Raw genomic sequence first — 22,475 nt, 5'->3', positions numbered from 1 at the left:
AATATTTCAGGGCAAGGCTGCCAGCCACTTGACAGAGATTGCAAGTGACACAGGCGGTGTCAAAAAAAAGTCTCCAGCAGAGCAAACAAACTGCCCTTCTCTCTTTTGGAATAAGTAAGTCACCGGTTCGAGAAGCCAACTCTACCAGAAACCTACTAGCGAGCAGAGGTCTCGTAATAATTGCACATCTTCTACGTCTGACCGCATCCAAGAAACCAACTAACCTAAATCGGCCGCAACTCTATTTAAACTCTATGCGTGGCATGTGTGTGTGTGTGGGCCTTATTGATTGCATGAATGCTGAATGCTTGACGTTGCATTTTTATTATTTTTCTCGGGTTTAGTGGTTAATAAATTTGCTCGCTCTTTGAAAACCTTGTTTGATTGGTTCTCTTGTAGCTTAACTAGTTAAATACATTCTGATTTGGAAAAGACGTATGCTCATGAAAAGAAACCGAGACCTTTGGTGTAATCAACTGAGGAGGTTGAATCAAAGGGATCCAATTCACCCCTTCTCACTTGGTCATAACAACTGAATGACAATTTTTTATATGGTAAGCACTTCCAGCCAGAAATGTGTTCACACTTCCTACCCACCATATTGCGTGAAGAGCACCAAAAAAATGGGTGTTGCAGGGCCAAATATATAGGTCTCAGTCTATTTGTGAAAATTATATTGGATCATCACAAAAAAGGCAAAGTCACTTCAAGAAAATTCTGACTGTAAACATTTCATTACTTAAGGCTTATCAGAAAATTGAGTGATAGTAGATTAAAGCAGAATTTCATTCACAATTTGTGCTACATAATTATACAATATATCACAGATAGTGATGTGTAAGTCAACCTTTGATTCTTCCAAAAATCATGAGTCAAACTGTACGCCAAGCATAAATATGAACCACTGGTGTAGGTGTGGGAGATGGCCATTTTGAAAAAAATAACACCAGTAATCATATTAAATTAATGTTGCATGGTTTACTGAATGTAATAATTCTACAAAGTTATCTTTTAACTGCAATCGAAACATTTAAAACCCATCAAATTCATTGTCTTCGTCATCTAATGCAGACTTCATCGAATTCATTGAGTCCTTTTGGTTATGGCATCATTGTAAGGATCATATTCTGGATTAGATATGCTACTTTTGGTTTCAGTATCATCCTTCCACCACAAATCACCAACCTTTCCATCCATTGAATTGGATAGTCTGCATTTTTTTGAATAATCTGCTGAATTTTGTGCATTAAAATCCCATGATTTGATGATGAAGCCACACAAAACGTCAAGTGGAGCAGCACCCATATTTCCATTCTTTGCAAAGGTTTTTTCTCCAGCAACCAGTCACCTAATCCAATCAGTGCAGACATGATCCTTGAATGCCTTGTTGAGACACACATCCAAAGGTTGAACTTCGGACATTAGACACCCGGTATAACTGCAACGTGGATGTTGCTTGTTCACAGGTCCCTCTTGCTTTCATTGATTATATGGGATCTGAGCATGTCCCACACTAAGCTGCATTCTTTGCATAGGCTAGCAGGACCCCTATTCCCTACATTATTAATCCATAACTTCACTCCATCCTCATCCAAACAACCATTGCCATGGGCATGTACAAAGTTCCTGCAGGGAACTTGAGTTTCAGTATGTGTTTATGTTTGAAGATGACCTTAGGCTTTAATTACATTACTCTGGCCATGCAGGCTAGTATCACTGTGAATCTTGTCTTCTCAAGGGCAGGAGACACGTGGGAACACCACCACCTGGAAGTTCCCCTCCAAGCCACACACCATCCTGACTTGGAAATATGTCGCCATTTCTTCACTGTCACTGGATCAAAATCCTGGAACTACCTCCCAAACAGCACTGTGGGTGTACCTACACCACATGGATGACAGTGGTTCAATTTTTGAAGGGCAGTTAGGGATGGGCAATAAAAATGGTGGCCTAGCCAGCAACACTCACATCCCATGAATGAATTAAAAAAATCAAGTCCTGTGGTTTTCACAAGGACTGTTTCGAACCTTTCAACTCCATGGGCAGAAGTTTCAGCTTACCAGTTGGGTGGGCCCGACCCAATCGCCGGAGAAGCGGGCCCCGCCGCCATTTTACGTGGGTGGGCCAATTAAGGCCCGCCCAGCGTGACGTCTGGCAGGAAGCGTTATGCACTTCCTGTGTGGGCAGGGGGGTTCCCCAAAAGTGAGAGTGCGCTCTTTTGCGCATGCGCATGAAAAAGCACACTCATCTCCCTGAGGCTAAGTGCTGCCTAAGGGAGATCTCTGACACTTTTAAAAGATATGAAAAATAAGAAAAAAAAAATTCCCTAACATGTTGCCCTCATGTGACAATGTCACGTGAGATGGGATATGTTCATAATTTACATAATAACTTTATTAAACTTTTTAAAGCCCTACATGAAACCTCATCCCGCCGCTGGAGGAGGTTTCATGTTTTTTCTATTGCCCGCCGGGGCTCCTGGCCTGCTCACCAACCTTAACATTGGTGGGCAGGTCCTTTAATTGTATAATTGATCCTGTCAATGGCCTCCACTGGCCATTTTATGTGGGTGGGCCAATTAAGGCCCGCCCAGCATGACGTCCGCCCCCGCCTTCCTGAAGATTTAAGTGGGGCGGGATGACGTTGGGGATTTCCCCCCCGACATCAGCCCGCGTCATTTTACGCGTCGGCAAGCAGGCCTCATCCCCTGCTCACCGACGGCAAAATTCTGCCCCATAATTTGGTTTCCGGGGGTAATAGAAACTCATGGGTGTTCGTCCAAGTTGTCGATGTGATATAATGGGTATTTGTACTTTTGCCGCTGTCTGAAGATGAGTTGTGAGAAACTAGTAATTTTAGCATCAAGGTCTTTTGGTGGCCTCTGAGTGATCTTGGTCTTCTGCTGCAATACGAGATATTTTCATTCCATAAAGTGGCCACAATCACTAGCTGTTGCTCTGAAAGCTTTGCTAGACTTAGGGTTTGATTTGGCCCACTTAAGTGCATTTATATGAATTGCATTTCTGTTGATGATATAACGATTCTGATGATTTTCAAGGACCCATTCTAGGATAACTTCAGGCCAGTGGCTGGTCCCTGTTCTCATGGTGCATTTGGTCCTGGGCACCATCTTCTTCTGGGCAAACTCCTCCTTCCATTCTTGCCCTAGTTTTTCACTAACAACCGAATTCCCTCGCTGCAACATAGTTATTTGACAAGTTAGCAAATGTTACAACTTATAGCTCAAAGCCATCTTCATACTTCTTTCGTTTTGTTGGAAGACTTATTTCTCTTTATCATTCACCGTGCGCGGTCTGCTCTGAGTAGGTGTGTCTTAAACTCCCGTGCATCTTCACAACACAGTTATATTGCCTGCTCGATCCCTTGCACCCAGTTTTAGGGTAATGGTAAGTACATGCATCTGTGGAGTGAAAAATTGGGGTTGACTCTTAATAGCATGTTGTGGATGAAAAGGAGGGGTGTTCATTTAAATGCTGAGTAAATGCAAAATCGTGATTTTGGGGCTGGAAAAATATTGGTTGCCTTCGACATAAGCTTGACTTATATGCCACGATCTATGGTACATGGTTTTAAATTTATATTTGTACATAGATATTCACAATCTGTTCAGTGTGTTGGTTGCTCAGCTGATAAGATAGATGCTAAGGGAATGTAGAACAATACATTTTCTCCCTTAAATGCTATGCAGTTAAGTGGAATGACTGACACTATCATGTGGCCTCTATACCAGGGGTAGAATTTTCTCGCTGGCAAGCAGGCCGATGTGTAAAATGACACACAGTGATGTTGGGCGAGCGTCCCAAAGTCATCTCGCACCATCGTGATAATTTAATGGGCGGGTGCGCGATGTTCTTGGATGCGCACCTGCCATTAATTAACGGGCCACTTAAGGCCCTTGAGGCACCAATTGATAGTGATTTTTCAGGGCCTGTACGATCTTCAGGTCATCACATGGGCGCAACGGGCAGGCGGGTAGGAGAAATTTGTTTAAACCTCATCCACGGTCAGGATAAGAGGAGTCAGTGGGGTTGCGAATGTGCTCAGTCAGATATTTATTTTTGAAAGTTAATGATACTTGCCTGTGTGAGCAGAAGTACTTCAAACCTCATACGAGCTGCTTGGACAGGACTCACAACCTTCAAGTCAGGACTCTACAGTGAAGATCCTTTTTGGGCCCTGCAGGTTTCGGGAAGCCTTCCCTTAGCCTGGGAATGGGAGTTGTGCTTTCCACTGGAGGCACCTCTGAGGAGGAGGAAGGGAGGGCCAGAAGTGCACATTCAGCCTCCAGGGGAGCCACCTTTGGGAGGAGAAGCATAGGCTCAAGGGGCACAGGGTGAACAGGAAGTCCAAGGTGGAAGGGGCCACAGAAGACAGAAGACTGCTGCCATGGTTTACAGGCAGCGAAGTAGCTACCTCAATATGTCTGAGGTGCAGTGCCGAAGGAGTTTCCATCTCTCAAGGGATACAGTCGACTCTATCTGTCAGATGATAGATCCTGAGATCTCTGCAAACTGTGTGGGTAGACATCCCATGCCAGTGGCTCTTAAGGTCACAGCTGCCCTCAACTTCTATGCCTCGGGCTCTCTGCAGGGGTTGGTGGGTGATCTTTGTGGTGTCTTCCAATCAGCTGTCCACAATTGTGTCAAGCAGGTTACAGACACTCTGTTCAGGTGTGCATTGACTTTCATCCACTACTGTTGGGACCAGGCAAGCCAGATACAGTGAGCCAGAAGCTTTGCGGCCGTTGTTGGCTTCCCCCGCATCCAGGGTACAATAGACTGCACACATGTGGCCATCAAGGTGCCAGCAGGTGAGCCCGGTGCCTTCATCAACAGGAAGGGCTTCCACTCCATGAACGTGCAGATAGTGTGTGATCACAGGATGCTGATTCTGCAAGTCTGTGCAAAGTACCCAAGCAGCTCCCACAACGCCTACATCCTCAGACACTCCCAGGTGCTGGGGCTCTTCAGTGCTCCAGCCCGGCTGGATGGATGGCTGCTGGGTGATAAGGGCTATCCCTTCAGAAGGTGGCTTATGACGCCTCTCCGCTATCCAAGAACAGAAGCTGAGCAGCACTACAATAGGAGCCACACCTCCACAAGGTCTGTGGGGGAGAGAGTCATCGGTCTTCTCAAGATGCACTTCCGATGCCTCGAACATTCATGGGGCGCATTCCGGTACCCCCCTAGATTGTGTGCCGCTGATAGTGGTTGCATGCTGCGCTCTCCACAATCTTGCGCTGGGAAGGGGGGATGCTGAGAATGAAGAAGATGTAGTTGGAGTGGCTACAACTGCACATAATGAGCCCAGCAGTGAGTCTGAGGTTGAGCATGCATTGACCCGGGCATACTCCAGGGAGGCAGGGACACCCAGGAGGCTTTAATCCAACGAACCTTCAGCTAGCACAACACAGATGGACCTCCAACAAAAGCCTATGCTGCAGGCTCCATACTCGATACCTGAGTGTTAAATCTGCCTGGATAGGAGCATTAAGCTTTATTGACTTGGCCCTTAGTTAATGTAACAGAACCCACTCATAACATTATGGGTAACTATCCAACTGCAGAGGAAAGGAGGCACCCTCAGCCATGGTCAAGTGTATAAATTTAATGATATCACAAAATGATCTTAAGTAAACAAAATGCCAAAGGTATTAAGCTGCACATCAACTAATCATGACCGCATTGAGGGTCAACACAAAAGCACCAGTGAGAAACCTGTGGTGTGCCTAAGGTGCCTTAAATTTAGGCTTTTTGGTGCTATGTCTAGGTGCTGTCCCCTTGCTGACACTGGCATCTGAGACAGCCTGCCCACTGTGCTGTCCTGTTGGCCGCAATGACCTCTGGCCTGTGGAGCCTATGCTGGCCCTGCCTGGGAGGGAGCGGCGGCCAGTTCCACAGCTGGCATCCCCCCAGTTTTGCAGCCTCATCAGATGCAACAGTCACTGGCAGAGGAGCAGAGGAGCTTCTGCCCTCACCTGGAGCACCCTGAGAGGACCATGCAGAGATGATAGGCAACTGCTGCACCAACGTGAGGTCGCTTCGGACCTCCCTGCTCACCATAGATGGATGAGCACCGAGCTGGGAAGCTTGGTGCCCAGACCATCTCCCACACTGGCATGGACCAGCTGAAGTCAATGCTGATTTGAGGGCTTGCTGGTCCGCATGCATCCCCAGGAAGCCCTGACTGGTCTCCAGGAGGAGCCTCTCCATGAGAGTCACCACTCTCTCCATGGAGGAGGAATGGCGCTCGGTCATGAGGATCATTGCATTGGCGGGGGTCCGCATTCACTCCTGCACCACGGTGACCAAGCCAAACATAGCCTCATGTATCTCCACCAGATCTTCCCGCACACCCTGCTGGACTTCCAGCGTTTGCTGCCTCATGGACGACTCCAGATGTACATCACCAGCCATCGATTGATGTGCCTGTGCCTGGTCCCCTGCAGTCCTCCGACTGCTTGTACTATGGGCAGTCTCTGTCTCCACCAGCTCCTGCAACGACTGTGAAGTGCCCTCACCGCTGTGCACCAGGACACAAGCTGATATCTAATTCCCACCGAGATGCTCATATCTGCGCTGGTGCCTGCCTGGCAGAGATAGTTTGACGCTGGTGGGTCAGAGACTTCAGGACCCTCAGGTGTGAGAAGGGGCCTCTGCTGCTTCTCCTCCCAGCCCTGCTCCACTGATGCTGAAAGGAAGAACAGGACAGTGGATCAGTTAATGTGGAGACAATGTCAATCTTCATCCCTGTCCCCCGGATCATTATGCGCTCATCCTTTCATAAGCAATGGTCAAGCCATGTTGCAAACTTCAAACACTGAACATTCAGCAGTGCCAAGGCTACTGAGACACTGATGGTGACCTCAGTGCTGGGCTAACATACCTGCCCGTGGCACCCCAGCCTCACTGACACAGATGGACCTTGGCGCATGGCGCCTCTCCAGACTGAGGGCCTCCTGCTCGAACCTGGAAATAATGGCCAACTGTGCCGGCCTTCTGCCAGCCCTCACATGCTCAGTGGTACTATGTGCATTCTCCTGGAAAGGAGAGAAGAGCATTGATTAGTGCTACTTATAACTGAAATCTCTTCGCTGCCGTCCCACCCCAGCCAGAGTGGGACATTGCAGGCTCTAGTGCCTCCTCACCCTGCAGCTGTCACACAATCAAACAAAGATGCCAGGCATGTTCCCCCACCCACCCAGCCATATTTCTAGAACCAGGGGACATAGATTCAAGATAAGTGGCAGAAGTTGTAGGGGAAATGAGGAAGAACGTTTTTACACAGAGGGTAGTGGGTGTCTGAAATTCACTGCTCAAGTTGGTGGTAGAGGCAGAAACTTTAAACTCTTAAAAAATACCTGGATCTGCACCTAAAGAGCTGTAAGCTGCAGGGCTATGGGCCGGGTGCAGGAAGGTGAGATTAGAAAGTGCACCTGGTTGTCCTCGGGTTGGCATGGACAAGATGGGCCGAATGGCCTCCTTCTGTGCTTTAACTTTCCTATGACAAAAACAAAAACAGAATTACCTGGAAAAACTCAGCAGGTCTGGTAGCATCGGCGGAGAAGAAAAGAGTTGACGTTTCGAGTCCTCATGACCCTTCGACAGAACTTGAGTTCGAGTCCAAGAAAGACTTGACATATAAGCTGGTTTAAGGTGTGTGTGTGGGGGGCGGAGAGAGAGAGAGAGAGAGAGGTGGAGTGGGGGTGTGGTTGTAGGGACAAACAAGCAGTGATAGAAGCAGATCATCAAAAGATGTCAACAACAATAGTACAAAAGAACACATAGGTGTTAAAGTTAAAGTTGGTGATATTATCTAAATGAATGTGCTAATTAGGAATGGATGGTAGGGCACTCAAGGTATAGCTCTAGTGGGGGTGGGGAAAGCATAAAAGATTTAAAAAAAAAAAAATTTTTATTTTTAAAAATTTTTTTTTTAAAAATAATGGAAATAGGTGGGAAAAGGAAAATCTTTATAATTTATTGGAAAAGAAAAGGAAGGGGGAAACAGAAAGGGGGTGGGGATGGGGGAGGGAGCTCACGACCTAAAGTTGTTGAATTCAATATTCAGTCCGGATGGCTGTAAAGTGCCTAGTCGGAAGATGAGGTGTTGTTCCTCCAGTTTGCATTGGGCTTCACTGGAACAATGCAGCAAGCCAAGGACAGACATGTGAGCAAGAGAGCAGGGTGGAGTGTTAAAATGGCAAGCGACAGGGAGGTTTGGGTCATTCTTGCGGACAGACCGCAGGTGTTCTGCAAAGCGGTCGCCCAGTTTACGTTTGGTCTCTCCAATGTAGAGGAGACCACATTGGGAGCAACGAATGCAGTAGACTAAGTTGGGGGAAATGCAAGTGAAATGCTGCTTCACTTGAAAGGATTGTTTGGGTCCTTGGACAGTGAGGAGAGAGGAAGTGAAGGGGCAGGTGTTGCATCTTTTGCGTGGGCATGGGGTGGTGCCATAGGAGGGGGTTGAGGAGTAGGGGGTGATGGAGGAGTGGACCAGGGTGTCCCGGAGGGAGCGATCCCTACGGAATGCCGATGGGGGGGTGAAGGGAAGATGTGTTTGGTGGTGGCATCATGCTGGAGTTGGCGGAAATGGCAGAGGATGATCCTTTGAATGTGGAGGCTGGTGGGGTGATAAGTGAAGACAAGGGGGACCCTATCATGTTTCTGGGAGGGAGGAGAAGGCATGAGGGCGGATGCGCGGGAGATGGGCCGGACACGGTTGAGGGCCCTGTCAACGACCGTGGGTGGAAAACCTCGGTTAAGGAAGAAGGAGGACATGTCAGAGGAACTGTTTTTGAAGGTAGCATCATCGGAACAGATGCGACGGAGGCGAAGGAACTGAGAGAATGGGATGGAGTCCTTACAGGAAGCGGGGTGCCTTCGCCTCCGTCGCATCTGTTCCGATGATGCTACCTTCAAAAACAGTTCCTCTGACATGTCCTCCTTCTTCCTTAACCGAGGTTTTCCACCCAAGGTCGTTGACAGGGCCCTCAACTGTGTCCGGCCCATCTCCCGCGCATCCGCCCTCACGCCTTCTCCTCCCTCCCAGAAACATGATAGGGTTCCCCTTGTCCTCACTTATCACCCCACCAGCCTCCACATTCAAAGGATCATCTTCCGCCATTTCCGCCAACTCCAGCATGATGCCACCACCAAACACATCTTCCCTTCACCCCCCCCTATCGGCATTCCGTAGGGATCGCTCCCTCCGGGACACCCTGGTCCACTCCTCCATCACCCCCTACTCCTCAACCCCCTCCTATGGCACCACCCCATGCCCACGCAAAAGATGCAACACCTGCCCCTTCACTTCCTCTCTCCTCACCGTCCAAGGACCCAAACACTCCTTTCAAGTGAAGCAGCATTTCACTTGCATTTCCCTCAACTTATCTACTGCATTCGTTGTTCCCAATGTGGTCTCCTCTACATTGGAGAGACCAAACGTAAACTGGGCGACCGCTTTGCAGAACACCTGCGGTCTGTCCGCAAGAATGACCCAAACCTCCCTGTCGCTTGCCATTTTAACACTCCACCCTGCTCTCTTGCCCACATGTCTGTCCTTGGCTTGCTGCATTGTTCCAGTGAAGCCCAACGCAAACTGGAGGAACAACACCTCATCTTCTGACCAGGCACTTTACAGCTTTCCGGACTGAATATTGAATTCAACAACTTTAGGTCGTGAGCTCCCTTCCCCATCCCCACCCCCTTTCTGTTTCCCCCTTCCTTTTTTTTTCCAATAAATTATAAAGATTTTCCTTTTCCCACCTATTTCCATTATTTTTTTTAAATTAAAAAAAAAATTTAAAAAAAATTTTTTTTTAAAAATCTTTTATGCTCTCCCCACCCCCACTAGAGCTATTCCTTGAGTGCCCTACCATCCATTCTTAATTAGCACATTCATTTAGATAATATCATCAACTTTAACTTTAACACCTATGTGTTCTTTTGTACTATTGTTGTTGACATCTTTTGATGATCTGCTTCTATCACTGCTTGTTTGTCCCTACAACCACACCCCCACTCCACCTCTCTCTCTCTCTCTCTCTCTCTCCGCCTCCCACACACACACCTTAAACCAGCTTATATTTCAAGTCTTTCTTGGACTCGAACTCAAGTTCTGTCGAAGGGTCATGAGGACTCGAAACGTCAACTCTTTTCTTCTCCGCCGATGCTGCCAGACCTGCTGAGTTTTTCCAGGTAATTCTGTTTTTGTTTCTGTTTTGGATTTCCAGCATCCGCAGTTTTTTTTTGTTTTTAACTTTCCTATGGTTCTTTATGCTGCCTACATCACATCTGGCACCACACAGTCCAACCTTGCAAAGCAAGGAGGCGCAAGCATGTGGAACGCTAAGGGCAGCAGATGGATCGGTGCCACATCACATGGAAGCTCCCCTTCCAGCATGTCAGCACCCTGACTTTGACATGTTTTGCCGTTCAAGCACTGCGCCTAGTGCAGATCCTCCAGGTTGCCTCCAAAACAGTCATGTGGGTGTCACTGTACCACATGCTGCAGGTGCAGAACCCATCTCATCACCACCCTCTCAGGGTGACCTTGGCAAGGCCAATACCTGCTGGCCCACCCAGCGAAGGACACATGCTGTCAATGATTCAATGCAGTAACTGCACTCAGAGTTGGGGGGTGGGGCGGCGAGGGGGTGAATGCCTACCTGCTGGGTTCACTGACCAATGGCAACATGGTACTCAGCTTTCCAGAGTGCAAAATGCCATTAAAGCGAGTGTGGCACTAGATCCAGGTGCGCCGCACCACGTCACGGGAGCTCACCACCTCTGCCACCTCCTCTCAGGCACGTTTGGTCGTGTGGAGGGGCCTCCTCCTCCCGCCCCTCAGAACAAGGACCCCTCTCCATACTGACACTTCCTCAAGGAGCTTCGCCAGGCAATTATCTGAGAAATGAGGGGCGCAGTGCCTCCCTGCCCTATTATCCTACCTGGCCTGCTCACCAGTAGTGCTCTGGGGAGCCCTTCTGTTGGCCATATTTCACAGCCTTTGCAAGGCTGCAGGAGGACTACTAAACAGGCAGCCGGGTCGTCATTGGACCCACCGGTCATAACAGTCCTGTCACCGCCCGCCCACTCCTGCTGTCCTCGGGAGCCACGTTTCATGCTGGGCAAGTCTTAATTGGCCAGCCCACATAAAATGGCACGGACCTGATTGCGGGCAGTGATTGGACTCACGCCTGGTCCCGCACAGCCCACCTGACAGGCAGAAAATCCTGCCCCAGATGCTGCGTGACAAATTAATTTACATTGGAATAAGATTAAAACAAGTTCAGTTAAAGAAAAGAATCAATTGCCCAACACTAACAAAATTTTGCACTGCATATGCCAAACATACACAGGAAATATTAGTGCAGACCTTTACTGCTGCATTTTAAATACTGACAGAGTAGAGAAAGAAAGGAGGAAGAAATCAAAAATTCATTTTACAAAAGCTTTGAATAGAGGTTACTGCTGCTCTCTGCACTTTTCTCAGACTGTCTTGCTGTGAAGATCGTGTCCACTGTGCCTCTTGATGGATGGAATCCACATTGTGACTTTGGTAGGAGCTCTTCAGCCAGAAGGCGATTGAGAATGACTCTTGCAATGACCTTTCCTGTGGTGGTTCAGCAAGCGATACCCCTCTATAGTTACCACAGTCAGTCTTGTCTCCTTTTTGGGCCACAATTACAGTATCTAGGAGACCCCCTGGCATACTCTCCTCCTTCCAGATGGGGGAGATTAGGTCATGTATTCATGTCAAGAATACTTCGCCGCAGTAATTTAATGCTTTGGCAGGGATTAATCTGAGCCGGCGGCCTTGTTGCTTCTTAGCTGTCGAATGGCCTTTTCAACCTTATACTGGGCTGGGATTGAAACAATGACATGCACAATAACATGCAGGCGGCTACCAGGAGGGCAGAGGAAATGTTTCAAGGATGCCCTCAAAGCCTCTCAAAAAAATGCAACATCCCCATCAATTTGTGGGAATCTCTTGTTTGAGAAACCCCAAACTGGAGAAGAAGTATCCACAAAGGTGCCAATCATTTTTAATGGAGGCCCAGCACAAACAGCTGAAGGAGCGTACCAAAATCCGAGCATCCCACCCAACTGCCTCATCACACACTACCTGCCCCAACTGTAGCAGTGTGTCTGGATCCAGCTTTGGACTTTTTAGTCACCTCAGGACAGCCCTGGAGTGGAAGAAAGTCATCCTCCATCTCGAGAGACTGCCTAAGAAGAAGCAGTAAAGGTGAGTTGCTCTTGGAAAGAGCCGGCATGGGCATAGTGGGCTGAAAGTCCTCCTCCTGTGCTGTAACCGTTCTATGATTTCCTGATAGTAGACTAAATCCTAGAGGCAGTCTCACATTTTCTTGCTTCAGTATTTTCAGAAGTCGGAGCACCTCCTGACAACAAGTCTCACTGCCTGTTTCATTGTGATTTGTATCAGTTGGAAGCTTCGTTTTTTGGATGAAATGTAAAGTTGAGCCCCAGTCTGCTCTCTCAGGTGAATGTGAAATTTTGAAGAAGGGCAGGTGAGTCATTGGTCCTCTCTGGGTTTATTGAAGGCTTGGGGCTTGCAGGAGGCTTCAAGGGGGCTCAGACCAGATCTCAATGGGCAGATTGGCTCCTGTGGGAACTGAAGATTTATTAGAAAACTGCTCTTTGGGCCTTAGGATGGACTGCGAGTATCATTGATGAAACTTCTTGGGAACTAATTCTGTGCTTTTGACAAAGTAACATCAGCAAAAGAGGAGCAGTTCTGAGGAATTTCCTGGCCTATGATTTTATCATTTAGAATTTCATAATCCACTATCAGAATGTAAGTGGTAGCAGAATACCAAACTTATTCTACCTCCAACTTTGGTTGGGACTTCACAATGGAGGTTTTCTCGCTCTTGTTGGAAGCTGGATTGTTTGCTGTTGTCCATTTTGTTATCAGCTGTTCAGCTGGTTTTGTTGTCGATGTTGATAATGTCTCTGTGTGAGTTCCCCAGCTGTTGCTGTAGTTGATGGCCCTGCCTGCCAGATTTAGATCTTTATCTGGAAATTTCCAGTTCACGGGTTATTGGCTGAATCATATATCCAAGAACTTCACAGCTGTCTTGTGAAGATTGCCAGTGGCTTGATAGCTATAAAACAAAAATGATCAAAAAGCATTTGCAGCCCATTCTCAGCTGTGAGAAAGAGATGGCTTTATGATTGAGTAATGGAATAATGATACCCTGGATTTGATGCATCTTAGTGAGAAATTTGAAAGTTGTGTGTTTAAAAACCCATGATTCCATGACAATTGAAGGATGTTTCTTAAAATGTTGAAATATTTTTTGTTGGCATGTCACGATCAGAGTAAGGGTTCAATGAAGTAGTTCTATAAAACCCAAAACACTGGTTGTCATGGAATCATGGGTTTTCAAACATACAACTTTCAAAGTCCCTACATGCATTTGTAACATACATACCAGCATGGTCAGACATAGCAGAACTGAATAATAATTAGTGACCCCAGAGAGGATAATTTTTGGGCTGCTGTAAAATTGTCTCAAAAGCCTATCACAGCCTATATCGATCAAAATGTCAGCTGCTACAGTCATTTTTACCTGGGTATGCAATTGCAGAAAGTCAATGGGATGGGATCCTGCCAAACTAATTAGATCAACTATACATTCAATGTTGTTAATAACAATCATATATGAATTTTGTTTTGTAATTCATATTAGCCAGCAGTAATAAAGAAACTGAGTGATTGACAGAAGAGAACATTCACCATAATAAATTTAACTTTGAGATTCTGACAGTAACATTTGAAAACATTCTCACAAATTGAAATATACTTCTCAACAAACTGCAGGGATACAAAATAATGTGCCATATTCACTCTTTTTTGAAGTGCAGCAAATAGCTCCTTAACATGTTTACTGTCTCAGCCCTTCCCTGTCCACTACAACCAGACTCTCAGGTGTTTTCTTTTTGTCCAGTTTTCATTCACATGGCACAATACCATAATATATGGAAATTCAGGAGGAAAATGTAAGAACCTCTGGATGTCAGGAAATAGCAAAATAATAATCAAATTATTAAAGAAATGCAGAGTACAGAACTAATGTTCTTTTTTTTTGCAAAATGGCTTCATTACCAGGCTCAATTAACAAATTCTCATGAAATTTTCAGAAACTCTGGTTTTCAAATGTGCAACATTGTGACTTTAGTAGTAATGGTGAAAAAATAAAAATACTACCCAGTCATGATGTGCACATAATAATGACCCTTTAGCTATTCTCCAAATGATAATAAGCTATTTTCTCCCTATAAATAACTTAATAAGTGGTGGAGAGTGTAATTGTTGGAGAAAATAGACTAGAGACCATATTTTCCCAGTGCCGGGACGATTCCAGAAAACTTTAAAAATGCCTGGCAAGACCTGGATATGGGAGTACCGTTCCTATTTCTGTCCAATACAATTTTCACCGGTAAGGGAAAGGGAATGAGATGTGAATTGCACAGGTGTGAAACACAAATCTGCTGGGTCATTTGAAAATGGTGCTGAGTTTAAACAGACCCAATTTTCACTGTTCCTTACCCCACAGTATGGGAATCATAAATTTATGGAGGAGGCATATGCACTGTTGAAGGGCTGGTAAGGTTTGTTTAAGTGTCATAATCTGAAGTTATTTAAATCCCTAGCCCTTTAAAACTGAAAAAAAAAATACTAGGCTGGAGCTGTTAAGAGTAAGCAAAAACATGCTGCTGGAGTGCATTGATTGACAGGTCTTTGGATGTAGGCTAAGGAAACAACATTACCACCCATCCCTGAAGTCGCAATAGATTTCACTGTTGTCATTTCACAAAGGCTGTTATTACAGCTGAACCCATTATGAATGCATGGCTGAATTTCAAAAGCTCCAAAACCACTTATCTCAGCAGAGGGGCTGTGTTTGCATTTTGATTGACAGGTTTGATAGGCTATTAAAGGATTCGCTGTCTTTGATATGATTAATGAATGGAAATATATTTGTTTTTATAACAGATTGATCACTTGAGGTGATTTAAAATATTTTAGCAGGTTTTATGAATGAGAAATTTTTTTCTGCATCAAGTGTGTATGAATGAGACCTCTAGTATATTGTTGGAAGTTTAATTCCTTTTCATCTCCAATTGGCTCCCGAGGTCTGCCTTAATGGATACAGGGTATGTGGCTATGGAGGTGAAACAGGGAGTATGAGTTGGCATGGAAGGGGCATGAGAGTTGTGAGCATGGGTAGTGGGTGCGGGGATTGTTGAGGGCAAGAGGGCCTAACAGCTTCTGGAGGTGGCAGGCCACACTTGGTCATGCCCCCCACCTCCCCAGCGTACAAATTGCCTGTGGCGGGGCTCTTTATATTGAGCTGGGTCTGCCAAGTTGGGAAATTCCCCAACTTAAGCTGTCTACCTCGGTAGCGAAAATCTGGCCGAAGGATTTCTGTGCTGGCCGCACCTGCACACAGAGTGAACCACCACAACACAAACCATTGTCTCACAACATGGAAGGTTACCATAAATGCACTTTCACTAAGATTAATGTAGGGAGTCATTCACCCAATGCACTGCACAATCCTCTCTGAATTTCTAATTTACACCACCCATTCTACAAAGCTTTCATCTATGGTGTGAGCTGCCTATGAGGGAGTCATGAGGAAATATTGTAGAAAATCCTCTGGTACAGCTTTTTAAAGATATGCAGCAGCAATTTAAAGGGAAGATGCTTTGAAGGGAATAACATGCTAACTTCAAAATGTTGTCCAAATACCGTTTTAACTTGCTCCGAACATGGCCAGCACCTTACTGCTGCTAAAGGTACCCAAGTGTTTAGCTAACGTTTTCCTCCACCTACCCAGGTGTAGAGCTGCTTGCACAGGCAATGGCCTACCTAGAGCTTGTCATATAAGCTGAGAGCTAGCAACATCTTTTGTTTTCTGCCCACAATCATTGGGTGGAATCATCCCAGATTTGCACTAAGTGTGGTAGTGGGCGGGAAAAAGAACATTTTATCTGCTAGCTGCAATGGTGGCTTTTCACGCTGTATCATCCCAAACCTTGTTAATCACACATTCCTGTAAAATATGCTGAGTCACTGGAGGGCAGCCTCTCATTCACCTGCCATGCTGTGACCTCATTGCTTCCTCACTCCAGGTGCCATAGTTAAAGTGCAGCCATATGCACACCTCTCAGTGCTTCCAGCCCAGTGCTGCTACAAAGAAGACATGGCCCTGAAAGACAAGAAGGCTGCAGCCCCTCCCCTGATTCAGTCTCACATCTCTGGAATACCTTTTGGATGCCTTGGGGACCTGTTGTGATGTCCAGTACCCCCTGCTCTGGCCACAGGAGGGACAGCAACATCACCAATTTAGCTTGGGAGGCAGTGGCAGTGGTGGTCAGTGCCAATGCCCTGCAAAAGAGGACAGCCACCCGGTGCCACAAGAGGATGAATGATCTCCATTCTGTCAGGGTAAGTCATTCTTCTCATCACTTCCAAATCACACACTTACTAACCCATCACACATCCACAGGGCCCTCACTCACTGCCAGTTCAAGAGGTATCACCATTCACTCTCTCACACACACATTCATTGTCCTCATCCTGTTCATGGAACCACTCACCACCCACACATGCCAGGCATACTTATCATCTGTGTGCCATGCTTCCTGCTTACACTCTCTCCATCTCTATTCATGCAGGACAAGCTGGCACACAACAAGAGGGAGAGGTTGCAGACAGGTAGAGGAATGCCTGAAATCAAGGTCTTCACCTTGCCAGCGATGACCGGGACCGGTCCTGTCCTTACAGTGAGGTTGGCGCTGCTCAACCAAGTGAGGATCCAGCAGTGCAACATCCATCAGACAACCATGCTGTGAGGGATGTGTCCTGTTTCACAGTCTACTGCCATGCAACAATTAGCACTCCTTCCTTTCATAGACACATCTGGTATGTCCTTGACTCAAGCCCCAAAGACATCTCAGAAGAGGAATCTGTTGAAACCCTAACTGAAGGCCCATCACAGTGCTCACCAAGACTCTCCACCAGCACAGAGACACACATCTCAGTGGGACCTAGCTTTAGAATAGCTTCGGGGTTACAAGACGATGAGCACATCACACTGTCTGATCCACAGCAGGTGGCAGCGGGTTTACAGTTTCTAAGGTCTACGGCACTTGGAGGACAGCTGGAGGTCAGAGCATTACTGAGTCCAAGTCAGGGCTTGGTCAATTGGTGGAGCTGCATAGGCAAGCTCAGGAACATCAGAGGGGATGTCCGCTGCACTCCTCAGATTGCAAGGTACAATGGAAGAGTCCGTCCACCTTCAGTCCAAGGTGATAGCGCCAGCATGCCAATGCACCAATGTCAACACTGGTAGGATGGTGGCTGCTATGGAAACCTTGATCCAGAACATTAGTGAGTCTTGCCCACATCCCACCATTGCCTCAAGGAGGGGAAGCCTCCCCGCTTCCTTCTCCAGCCAGCCCAGAAACGATGGATCGAGTCCAGGAAGCATTCACTGTCGAGGCGCAGGTTATTAAAGTGCCAGTACGCAGACCCCGTCCGAGCGCAGAACGGAGCGAGCTCTGCTCACACCAGACGGTGGTCCATGCACGGAACCTGCTGCACAGAAGCTGACAGAATGCAGGACACAAATGCCTTGGAAACATAAAGGGTGTCGAGTCTAGACCATCCGACTCCAGGTGACATGAAAGTGAAAACACCGGGCCAGGATTTTATTTATGGCGGGCTGGTGGAGCGCATGCGGGTGCGGAGCCAATTGCCACCCGCAACCGGCTGCACGCCGCCATTTTACGTGGGTGTGCCAGTTAAGGTCCTCCCAGCATAAGACTCAGCGCTACCTGTGTGGGCAGGGGTAGGAGGGAGAGTGAAAGAGCGCAGCAATCTCCCGGAGACATGAGCTGCCTCGTGGAGATTGAACAGAGAATGCAACGTTTTAATAAATGATGTAAAAATTGATTTGAACATGTCTCCTCATGCGACAGTGTCACATCGGTTGGGAAATGTTTGTGAAGGTGGGAAAATTAATTTATTGATTTTATAAAAGCTTCCAGGAAACCTCATCTCGTCCATGGATGAGGTTTCCTGAAAAAACGTGAAGGACGCTTTGGCTTTTCAGCTGCCCGCCAACCTTAAGGTTGGACAGGCAGCGTTCTTAACTAGTTTAATTAGTTTCGTAATGACCTTAATAGGCTGTTGACATTTCAGCAGGCGTGGAGCTGCCTCTGGCACATGCCCACCAAACGAAAATTCGAAACAACGCATCATTTTATGCATCAACATGTCGGGCCCACTCCCACATGCCAACTGGAAGATTTAGCCGCTGGAGTCAGGATGGCAATGTCATCAGACGCCACCAAGTCAAAGGACCCAACCAGGTCCCTCAACTTACTCATACCTAGCAAGCAGTGCTGGGCACCATGACAGTCACTGGCCTCCAGGGTGCAGTTGAAATCCCCCCCGAGGATGATGCACTCACCCGCATCAATGGAGTCGAGATGAGTGGACACTTCCTCAAAGATGCTCGCTTGCTGCTGCGAGCCCAGAGGAGCGTACACATTCACAAAGTGAAGCGCCGCGCCCCCCAGGCGCACAGTAAGGTGCAGCAACCGGCCTGGCACCGACTCCTTGAACCCCAAAATCTCCAGCTGAAAATGTGGGACCAACAAGATAGCCACCCTGCCTGAATTGGAGTCTAGGTGACTCATGTGGATCCCCCATCCCCACCCCAGGAGCCACGTAGCTTTGTCTCCCAGAGCAGTATGGGTTTCCTGCAGGAAGCACACCGCCTACTTCCCATCCCGGAGGACCGAGGAGCTCTGGAGTCTGCGCTGTGTGTCCCCGCTGCCAATGATGTTGAGGCTAGCTTTGGTAGTCTTCATTGTCAGAAGTATGTGCTACCATCACCATACCTAGTGTGAGAAGCAGAGGACTATTTTAATCCTTCCTCTCCTTCAGGAGCTCAGCGGGAAATGTGTGGACCCTCCTCTTAGCATTCCGGTCCAGCCCAGGGGCCTTGAGGACCTTATGGGTGGATCAGAATACAAGAAGAATGGAATGCCATTGGTCCAGACCCATCTCGGGGACCGCTAAAAAATCCTGGAGCTCCCGTAAGGGGATGAGAGGAGAATCGGTGGGGGGCACCAGGGGATCCACCACCTAACCTGACCTGACAACCACTCTAAGTCTTCCCCGGTGCTCACCACAGAAACTCCGTCCTCCTCCAGGTCTTCGCCTCCAGCTTGCAACCCCTCCCCTGAATTGAGCACAGGGGCTGGTGTGGAGCTGCCAGCCAGCTCCACCTCCACATTCACCTCGATCCCACGCCCAAGAATCAAGGGCAGAGGGGTCTTCTCTGGCCTCCTCTTGGCGATGTTGGCCTGTTGGCCAAAGGGTGGCAGCAGCAACCCGGATCTAACCTCCCCCGGTTGGTGAAGGTGGTGGAGGAGGAGTTCACTGGGAATGAAGCCCAGTAAAACAAGCCTCTCTGCGGTGGCCTCAAGAGGATCCACCGCCAGATCGGTCCCACCTATAATGAGCCCCTTGGCCAGGGCCAGGTACACCACCTGCTCAGACCTCAGGAAGAACACGCCTTCCCATACATGCACGAGGCTGCAACAACAGCCCAGGGGCCAACAACCCTGGCCAAAGCCTTCACGCATGTTCCTACAGTCATCTCGGGGTGAGTGTAGCTCTTTACCCCTGTGGCCCTGGTCAGGAGGTGGGACAGTGACGAGGCCGCGGGAGCAGCGGAGGCCACGGAAGCAGTCACTCCCACATAGGTCCTCTTGGCGTGCCTCCGCCCTGGTGATAGCTCTGCCTCCACAGCTGCCCTGGAAGGCCCAGCCGCCGGTGACTGCGCGGCAGCCATTGGGGGATGAGCCAGACCCACCTCGAGCTCTGTTGGTGGTAGCAACAGCATTTATAAAGGGGGAGAGGGGGAAAAGAAGGACTACCCTCTCCCTCCCGATGGTGTGTACAGACAGAGGGCAAGGAAAGAGAGAGGGAAAAAGGATAGGGAGGCACCGACAGGGAAAGGGTAATGGATGCAGGGTGGGTGGAGGAGTGGAGCAGGCTGGTGGGGGCCTAGCTGTTCTTCTCATAGTGGGAGGGTGACGTCTTCACCAGGCAGCCGGCACTGCCTGGCACATGGAAGTCAGGTCCATCCCTGTTCACCAGGCAGCACCTGCGACCTGCACTTGAACACGGGTGGGGCAAGAAGGCTGGAGCGGGTGGCAAGATGTTAAATAGACACATGCACACATCCCTCCTCCCTGAGTTCCCTCAGCAGTCGTCTTCCTCCCCCTACAAAGCAACAAGGTCTTCACAGCCCCCACCAAACACAAGTCCAGACACCCACCGCAAATGTAATAAAAAAAATCCTTTCCTCCCGGCATCCCTGTCTTGCAGCACCTCCTCTCTCACTCTCTCTCTCCTCCAGTTCTTCAGGCTTCAGGCCTTGCAAGCTCCAGGCCCCTGCAGTCCCAGCAACAATACCAGCAGTCGGCTTCTAGTGTCCTTTGGGCAGCAGCAAAACCAGAGCAGCTTGTAAAAGTCCAGAGGATTATGTTGGAAAAACAATAGTAGCAGCAGGGTGTACCTCTCCCAGTCGCCGCAGCACATTGCAGACAGCAACAGCTCCAACTTGGGCAGGAATGAGCTGCTCCTGAGACCAATCAGGAAGCACAGCCTGGGCACGGATGTTGATCACTTGTACACACTGTTCATTATTGTCAATAAACTCCCGAGAATGTCTCCTTGCCTGTGGCTCCTTTTTTTGATGAGCAGTGTTTGTGTCGCTCAGATGTGAAACCTTGATCCCTGCATGATAAAGGTAGATGTCTCAGTCCAGGGCCTCCTCCCTGTGCTGTGTACCACCTTCCCAGCACACTGATGGCGCACCTTCACACTCACTGGACACATCAGTCATGCCTGAACCTCGGTGGGGCTTATCATTGCTGCCAGAATGTCATTGACCGGTGGGACAGAATTCTTTCATTTTCTCTGTGCACTCCCAGCATCTTTGAGGTGCAGCTGGCCCCCGATCCCATCAGCATCTGTGTCCGGTGACAGTGTGGTCCTGAAGGGTTCAGCTGACGGAGGATACCAGAGGATCAGGAGAAGTTAAAGTTTCCCCACTGCATCTCCATGATATGACCCTGTTTACAGAGCGCAAGCGAGCTGCCATCAGCCAGACAGAATTCAGGCATTCACGTATGCTGTGTGAGGATCTATGGAGTGTCCCCACTCCATGTCGTCATCATCCACATGGAATGTAGGGACTATGGGCATCTGCTTCGTTTCCATGACGGGAGTCTTACCACGACAGAGAGTGTGTGCGCTGCCATCAGCCAGACTGGAGTCAAACGTTCAAAGATGCAATGTGACGATCTATGGTGTCTCCTCCACAGACATGTCTTCATCATCCTTCATGAATCTAGCAGCTGTGAGGGTCTCCCGAGCACATCTGCCGCATCTGGCCAGTGCAATGGCCTCTTTGCCATCATTGTCACCTTCGAGAACCTCCCCACACACATCCTAATCGATGTCCTCCTCATTGAAGGAGGTGTGCAGCTCTTCCACTCCCTCTCAGCCAGCTCCTCCCCCCATTTCAGCACCGGTTTGTGAAGGGCGCAGCAGGCGACGATGATGCGTGACACCCTCTGCGGATTGTATTGAAGGACTCCACCAGACTGGTCCGGGCAACGGAAGCGTATTTTCAACATCCCAATGGTCTGCTCCACCAAGTTGTGAGCTGCTGCATGAGCCTCATTATACCTTCACCGTGCTGCAGTCTGAGGCCACCTCACAGGTGTCATCAGCCACGGCCTCTGTGGGTAGCCCTTGTCCCTGAGGAGCCATCCCTGCAGTCTCTGTGAACCCTAGAATACATCAGGGATCTGAGGCCTACTGAGAATGTAAGAGCCACGGACAGTCCCTGGGAACTGTGCACAAACCTGCAGGATGCACTTGTGATGGCCGCACACCAGCTGCGCGTTCAGCAAATGGAAGCCTTTGCGGTGACATAGTCGACAGTTTGTTGCCACGGAGATCTGAGCGCCACATGAGTGCAGTCGATGGCACCCTGCACCTGTGGGAAATCTGAGATCTGGGCAAATTCCCGCCCGCTTGCTTCCTGGCATTCCTGATTGCGGGAGAAATGCACAAAGCTGGGTGCCTTCACAAGGATAACATCCATGACCTCATGGATGCATTTGTGGGTGGAGGCTTGCAATTTCCCACAGAGATCACCTATGGAGCCCTGGAAGGAGCCACTGGCATAAAAATTCAGCGCCATGGTCACTTTCACAGCCACTGGCAGTGGATGCCCTCCATGTCCCTCTGGTGCCAAACCTTGCAGCAGGTGGCAGATGCGACCAGTTCCCTGGGCATGCTTAGTCTTCGGTGACACTGGT

The sequence above is a fragment of the Carcharodon carcharias genome, chromosome 6 (assembly GCF_017639515.1).
Source record: "Carcharodon carcharias isolate sCarCar2 chromosome 6, sCarCar2.pri, whole genome shotgun sequence".
Classification (NCBI taxonomy): domain Eukaryota; kingdom Metazoa; phylum Chordata; class Chondrichthyes; order Lamniformes; family Lamnidae; genus Carcharodon; species Carcharodon carcharias.
The sequence above is the reverse complement of the archived record's forward strand: the minus strand, read 5'-3'. Positions refer to the sequence as shown.